Source organism: Peromyscus californicus, unplaced genomic scaffold (assembly GCF_007827085.1).
Source record: "Peromyscus californicus insignis strain IS unplaced genomic scaffold, ASM782708v3 Scaffold_5__1_contigs__length_169319896, whole genome shotgun sequence".
Lineage (NCBI taxonomy): Eukaryota > Metazoa > Chordata > Mammalia > Rodentia > Cricetidae > Peromyscus > Peromyscus californicus.
The window spans coordinates 115,636,933-115,644,947 of record NW_026294573.1 but is presented as its reverse complement, the minus strand read 5'-3'; the positions used below and the strand labels follow the sequence as shown (position 1 = coordinate 115,644,947).

Here is an 8,015-nt window from a genome sequence, read left to right as displayed (position 1 = left end):
GTGCTAATGCTGGTGGAGAGTTTTGAACTGCATTTTATATTTGAGAGCCCAAAGATGCCATTGTAACTTCATATATTTGTTATCAATTTGTATGTGCTAAATATATAGAGGAAACATGTTTAATTATTTCTGACCATTTTGGGAGCGTTTTCTTTGTTTATTTCTTGTTTTTGAGACAGAGAATCACTATGTAGGCCCAGCCTGGAATTTACTGTCTAGACCAAGGTGACTTCAAACTCACAGAGATCTGCCAACCTCTGCCTCCTGAGTGTTGAGAGTAAGGCCCCTAACCACACCTCAGAGCTCCATAATTTTTTTTAAAAAATTGACATAGGCTTTTTTATTTCAGTTAACTGACAGTAGTGAAGCAGCTGGGAGCTGGATCTGTATATCTAGATCTATGCTTATATGAACATATGGTTTATTGACAGCTTGAGAACTTTATACACTTTATTTTAATCACATTCACTGGTCTCCAGCCCCACCCTCAACTCAACTCACTCCTCACTTCATACCTACCCAACCTTGTGTTCTCATTTGTTTTAACCTGTCTGACTACATACTCTTGGGTGTGTGGCCATCTGCTAGAGCGTGTTCAACTACCAGGGAACACAGCCTTAAGAAACAAACTCTTGCCGGGCAGTGGTGGCACACGCCTTTAATCCCAGCACTCGGGAGGCAGAGCCAGGCAGAACTCTGTGAGTTCGAGGCCAGCCTGGTCTCCAAAGCGAGATCCAGGAAAGGCGCAAAGCTACACAGAGAAACCCTGTCTCGAAAAACCAAAAAAAAAAAAGAAACAAACTCTTGTCTCCCAGCAGCCATTGGTTCTCAGTAGCTCTTCAGCTAGGGGTGACGACTTTCCCCTCTATTCAGGGATTTGTGCCTGGCTTAAAAGAGCTCCCACCGTTCTTGTGCATGCTGTCACAACTTCTGTGAGTTCATATGTTTAACAGCCCTATTGGGTCTAGAAATAACTGTTTTTCTGTGGTCATCCACACCCTCTGGCTCTTATATACTCTTTATCCTCTTCTGAAGTTACCCCTGAGCTTTGGGAGGAGGCTTGTATGATATATATGTCACATATAGGTCTGAGCACCCCACAAATTATTTATTCTCTGCACTTCAATCAGTTGCCGGTCTCCATGTTAATCAGCATCTACTACAAAAATGAGAAATGATTCTCTGATGTGGGTTGACATTTGCATTGATTTATGGGTATAATGATAAAGTCTCAAAGAGTCTGTTGAATACTATGTCTCTTTAGCAGAATAATAGTAATGGTTTCCTCTGTGATGCCCAGGGAAGACAGGGCAACTGGGAAATCCAACTACTTCAAGATTGCTCAACTTTTAGATGATTACCCAAATGCTTCATTGTGGGAGCAGATAATGTGGGCTCCAAGCAGATGAAGTAGATCCACATGTCCCTGCAAGGAAAGAGTGTGGTGCTGATGGGCATGAACACCGTGATGTGCAAGGCCATCCAGATGCATCTGGAAAGCAACCCAGCTCAGGAGAAACTGGTTCAATATTTCAGGTGGAATGTGGACTTGTTGTTCATGAAGGAGGACCCCATGAAGGAAGACCTCACCAAGATTAGAGACATGCTGCTGGCCAATGAGGTGCCAGCTGTGCCCATGTTGTTTATATCCCTGTGTAATGTCACTGTGCCAGTCCAAAACACTGGTCAGAAGCTTGAGACCTCTTTCATCCATGTTTTAGGCATCACCACTAAACCACCAGAGTTACCATTGAAATTATGAGTGATGTGCAGCTGATAAAAACTGAAGACAATGTAGGAGTCAATGCAGTGCATAACAAGTTGAATGTCTCCCAGTTCTCCTTTGGGCTGTCATCCAGAAGGTTATTAACAGTGACAGCATTTACAACCCGGAAGTGCTTGACATAACGGAGCTGACTCTGCACTCTTACTTCCGAGAGGGTGTCCAAAATGTTGCAAGTGTTTGTGTGCAGACTGGTTACCAGACTGTTGCCTCAGTGCCACTTTATATCATCAATGGATACAAGTGGGTCCTGGCTTTGTCTGTGGAGACTGAGCACACCTTTCCACTTGCTGAAAGAGTCAAGGCCTTCTTGGCTGATCCATCTGCATTTGTGGCTGCTGGTGGTGTGGTGTGGCCACCAATGCTGCTCCTGCTTCTGCTGCAACCCAAGCCAAGTCTGAAGCCAAGGAACGGTCAGAAGAATCAGATCAGGATAAGGGATTTGGTCTCTTTGACTAATCCCCTCAAAGCAAGCAACTCAGCTAGACTAATTTGTGAAACACGGAAATAATGACTTACTTGTGTTTTAAAAAGTGGTTTCTTCCCAAAGGGCTAAGACCTTCTCATTACAGGGTTTTGTTCTGGATAATGGAACTAAGTATGGGTTAAAATATGTTGTATGGGTCTTAAATCTAATCATATAGTGGTAGGTTATTCCAATATCATTCATTCATTTCACTATTTTTATATTCTCCTATCCATTCAAAGTAAAATAAAATAGATCTGCCCCATAGCTATATTAGTTACCTATGACTGTGTAATGACTTCAAAATGTAATTAGAACATTTCAATTTCTGTGGATCAACAGCTCCGTTTGAGGGTCTGTTAAGAAGTTGGAATGAAGGCATTGGCTGGGGATGCAATCAATCAAGGACTGGACTGAGTCAGCAAAACTCCCTCCAAGCTCACATGCTTTATCAAGGGCCTTGGTTCCTCACAAGCATTTCATAGAAGTCTTATTTTCTTATCACATAGTCCAATCTGTGTGGAGGCTTAAATTGCCTTATATCTTAAATGACATGGCTTCTGACTTTCCCAGAGTAGGTTAGCTAATACAGTAAGGAAGACAACACAATAACCTATTAATGAATCATAGATCTCACTATCTATCACTTACATCCTATTCTAGCTGCTGAAATAGAAGCAAATCATTGACTCCAACCCATTCTTTAAGAAGAAGAATTATGGTACACACCTTTTGAAGAGATAATTATTAAACATGTGGATGCAATTAAGAATTTTCATAAGTATTTCTATGATATATGAGAATATACTGAACAACTGAAGACAACATCCACATGACCTGAAAATGCACAACAAATTCAATTTTCATCCACTAGTAGGATTCTATTATTCTAACTCTCAAATGATAATACTGTTTTAGAATGCAAAAGGACAAGTCAAAAGCACATGGATTAGATATATGTCATTCTTAGTCTACAAGATGCTTCATTCACTTTCTGACTTATTTCTTGCTCATTGAAAAACATGCATGTACAAGAACAAGCAAGGAGTGCTATTTTATATTTAAAAATAAATCTAAATGTCCTTTAGCCATCCAGAAAGGTATTAAGAGCTAACACAAGTTTAGGGAGAGACAGTGGTATGATAAGAACTGCTTTAAAAATTCTTGCTGGTGTCATGCATAATAAACACTGAAGGAAAGCTAAGATGGAAGACCGATTAGGAGATAGCAAAATAATTAGATGATGGATGATAAGAAGTAATACACACTGTGACCATCACTGAAGATGAAAAATGAAAGTGGATTTAAAATATATGCTGAAGAAAAGTGGAACAATCATCTCCCACTGAAAGGGGCTCTGCACTATTTTCTCCCAAGGAGTGTTGCTTGAGAAGAATTCACACCTCCATTTCTCAGTTGCAGAAGCTTCTACAATGAAGAAAGAAAACAATGTTATATCCAAACTACACCCCAGGACTGAGTTGACTCATGACCTCTCCTGAAAATGCACTGTCATATCAATAGTCATGTCAGTGTGAAAAATAGGAGACTGTGGCCCTCTGTTAGAATTACAGCATCCATATTCTTTGTCATGTGTGGAAAATAAAATTCAAATTTTGCATGAACTTTTGGAAGTACCAGTGATACCAGCTGATTAGTTATACCTTCTGTTGGCATGAGTGTTCCCATAACAGCCTTCTGGTATATATTTTCCAGAATATTAAAGGGTACATTTGTAATATGCTGAATGGCAAAAAAGAACAATGTATACAGGGAAGTGTGCAGAAAGAAGGGCTTTGGAGCTCCACACATTTACATGCTTGTCTTGTTCCATTCCTACCTAGGTTTCTGACATTTGTTATGAGAAGGTTTTTAAATCACAATTTCTTTCAGGAAAATAATTGAAATTCACTCAAAGATTGACAATACCAAATAAAGCAATTTATGTAAATACTAGGGACAGTGCCTGACACTTAGTAAGTGCTAATAAATATGTATGATTAACTTGATCTTCCTTATAATATTATTAGGGATGATTTGATAAATGCAACTAGGTAAATTGATTACAAAGATATTTTATTAAATTATTCTGAAGATTTAAAAGTAGCAACATTTAAAATATCTATGTTTTGCTTTATTTACATACAAAAGGAGGGGTTTCTTGAGGACACTGAGAGTCTTTGTTAGGACATAGCAAGAATCTTGCCAATTGTGTTTACTCTACACAGTGATTTGCTGAAAGGGGAGTCACATTAACAAAAGACAAGGATAACACACAAATGTGTTTTTCACAACATTGCTAAATATCACTATTGACTTTAATTGCCCAATGAGCTTCATAAATATGTGAAACAGGCCTTCTATTTAAAGAATAGTATCAGGCTGGGACTGTAGCTCAGTGGTGGAATGCTTGCCTAGCTGTGTGAGACTCAACGCTCAATTCTCAATACTTCAAATATTAATAATTATCATTAACATAAAATGATGTCATATTCTAATGTTTTTCAAAGATTATAATTCCTTCTATATATAACCAAAGCAAAAATATAGGTGCTTTAAAATTTTTCCAGTTTCTTAACAGCTGAAATATCCTGGAGTACACTGTGTATTAGGTCAGAATATTCAACAGTTTCAAAAGCAGTTATATGATAACATTATCCTTAAATGTCAAAGAGATTAAAATAATCAAGCAAACACTTCTTATATTACCTAAAAATAAAACCAAAAAATCATCCACAAAGTGAATGACACTCATTATACATTCTTAATGAACTATATTTTAACTTATATTTTATTACTTTTTGGTGTTAAAAATTCTATTAGTGCTTCTGACGTGTTATAATCATATAAGGCATGCTGTATCACTTTATTCTTTAAATATATATATATGGCTGGAGAAATGGTTTGAGGGTAAAGCACTTACTGAGTTATCATTAGGACCTGGGTTCAAATCTCCAGAGCCCATCTAAAGTTAATGCAGTAGTATGTCTCTAATCCCAGGACTTCTAGAGGTAGCTAGATCAGTCGAGACAGAAAATATCCCAAAAGTATATGGGTCAGTTATCCTGGCAGATATATCAATGAAAAACAAAAAGAGACCCTATTTTACACAACATAAAGTGTGAAAAACAACTCCCAATGTTGCCCTCTGATCTCCATACACAGTGGCATTCACATCTCCACACAAAACTAAATATAATAACAACTATCAAATTATTCTTTTAATCATCAATCTATTATCTTAAGTATGATTATCACTAAATAAAAACTAAAGAAACTTCACTGGATATCTCATATATTATATTGGGTATTTTTGTTGGTTGGTTGGTTGGTTGTTTTCTTATTTCTTTTTTGTTTTTGTTTTTGTTTGTTTGTTTGTTTTTTAGAGACAGGGTTTCTCTGTGTAGCCCTGGCTGTCCTGGAACTGGGAATCACTCTATAGACCAGGCTGGCCTTGAACTGAGAGATCTGCCTACCTCTGCTTCCCAAGACCTGGATTAAAGATATACACCACCACACAACTATATTTTTTAAATACCAAAAACAAATAAACAAAAACCCTGCTATAAGTAATGTGACTATAATTGTTGCTCATTTTAGATGTGAAAAAGAGACTAACAATGTCCTTCAAGAGAATATAGTAGCTCTTAGCAGAGTGATGCCCTTGGGCATGTAAAGAATAGCAAATAGTGCATGTACCTTCAGCCTTCATCACAACTTAAGTGAGCTGCAAGCTCCTCTGCAGGCCTCTGGGTAGCCATGGCCATGGCCTCTTGCTAAGCCATTCCTGTCTCCAGGGAACATTGCTATCATACCACAGAGTAGTGATCATTCCTTAGACTTCTGTGTAAATGGAAGAAATGCTACTTCTTCTTTAACTGGGCATGATTATGTTTCCATGTCATGTATTGATGGCTACCTATATTATAAAGCATTTTCCTGTGTATATACAAATAATTTTTCTATACATTTACTTATTTAAGGACAGCTCCTTGCTTCCATTTTTGGATGAGCTGATGTGAACCTTTGTGTACAAGTTGTCTATGTCTATGACATACATTTTTAGGTTTCTTGGCTGAAGAGCAGAGTTCTAAGTGTATACAAAGGTGTTAGAGAGTCTGCCAGTTTTCCCAAACTCTCCCTTTACATAGAAGAAAAAAAAGAAAGAAAGAAAAGAAAAAGAAAAAACAAAAATAAACAAAAAACATCACCTTGAGCACATAGTCACGGTTCAGCTTTGATCTGATTTTTTTCTAGAGGAGGGGTGGTTCTTTTGTTTTCTTCTTCATTTATTTTCATTCTGGGGTTCATTATTTCTGTCTAATATTGGATGTAAATGACTACCTTACCCCACTTCCCTAAGACAGATGAAAATGTCATTTACTTGATCCTCTTATATTTCCTAGTGCACAATTTAGCGCTATAAACTGCTCTCTGTGGGTTGTAGTAGAATCCCACAAATTATGATGTGCCATGGGTTTGATTTCAGCCAGTTCAAAGTTCTAGATTTCACTTTTAATTCATTCTTTGATTCTCAGTTAATTTAGAAATATGCTGTTGAATTTTCCGTGGCCTGGGAACATTTAAGATAGCTTTATGTTTTTAACTTTTAATTTATTTTCAATGTGTTGAGAGACTATACATACTTTGTGTGCCTTAAACATTTTTAAATTATTGAGTCTTGTTTTGTAGTCAGTGTCTACAGATCACGCATTCTGTTGTTTTTGGTCAGTGTGTATTAACACTGTCAATAGGTCAATTTCATCGATGCTGTTGTTCACTTCCTTAGTATCCCTCCATTAAACATTCTATCTGTGTTCTATCAATTATTAAAGAGTGGGTATTGGAATTCCAATCAGGGAATTGTCTACTTCTTTTTGCAATTCAGCCAAATTTCTCTTTTATCACCATGATGAACTAGTCCCCTCAGAACCAGGAAATGGCATTGTGTGCTGTAACTGTTACTGTTTTCCTGATACCACTTTGAATAACGTGAATGTTTCTTCACATTCACCTTCCTTCATATTCATGTGAGCATGATAGGTGTTTTTTCACACTTTTATCATTAAATTGTTTATGGCTATATTTTACATGAATGTTAAAACTACTTACCATTTAAAATTATTAGTAGTATTAATTGGTTAATAATCTGAGCTATGTTATTTTTTCTCATTTTTTGAATTTTTCTGTTTTTATGTGAATTGAGTTCATGTATAATACTCCATTTTTATCTTATTGTTTATCAACAATCTGTTGCGTTTTAAACAATGGATCAGTAGTTAACATCTCTTCATGCCCTTGCAGCAGATCCAAGTTCAGTTCCCAGCACCAGTTTCAGGTGGCTTATGCTTGCAGTAATTCTGATGCCCTCTTCTAGCCACCATAGCTACACACGCACGCACACACACACACACACACACACACACACACACACTAGTAATTAAACATTGTAAAATATCCCCCATTTTTTATTATTTTTATGATATTTTAGAGATTATCTCATACTAAGACAAAGTAGAATAAATGACCTGAAAATGTAATAATAGAAGCAATCAAAAATGAAACCCATAAAATTGATAAAAATGTACATCACTTTGTCTAATCTGATGCTGACTTTACTTTTAAAAATTTTATGTGTAAGACTATTTCACCTATATGATTACATGTGCGCCACTTCTGAAGGCCTACAGCAATCAAAAGAAGGTGTCAGATTCCTTGGAAATGGAGTTATGGATGATTACTTTGGGAACAGAACTCAGGTCCACT

The 8,015-nt window shown here is 36.8% G+C and overlaps 1 pseudogene; it reads left to right on the top strand.

Annotated features, from left to right (window-relative positions):
- Nucleotides 1-1,292: 1,292 nt before the first annotated feature.
- On the top strand, nucleotides 1,293-2,242 carry LOC128097820 (60S acidic ribosomal protein P0-like; annotated as a pseudogene).
- The last annotated feature ends 5,773 nt before the right edge of the window (nucleotides 2,243-8,015 follow it).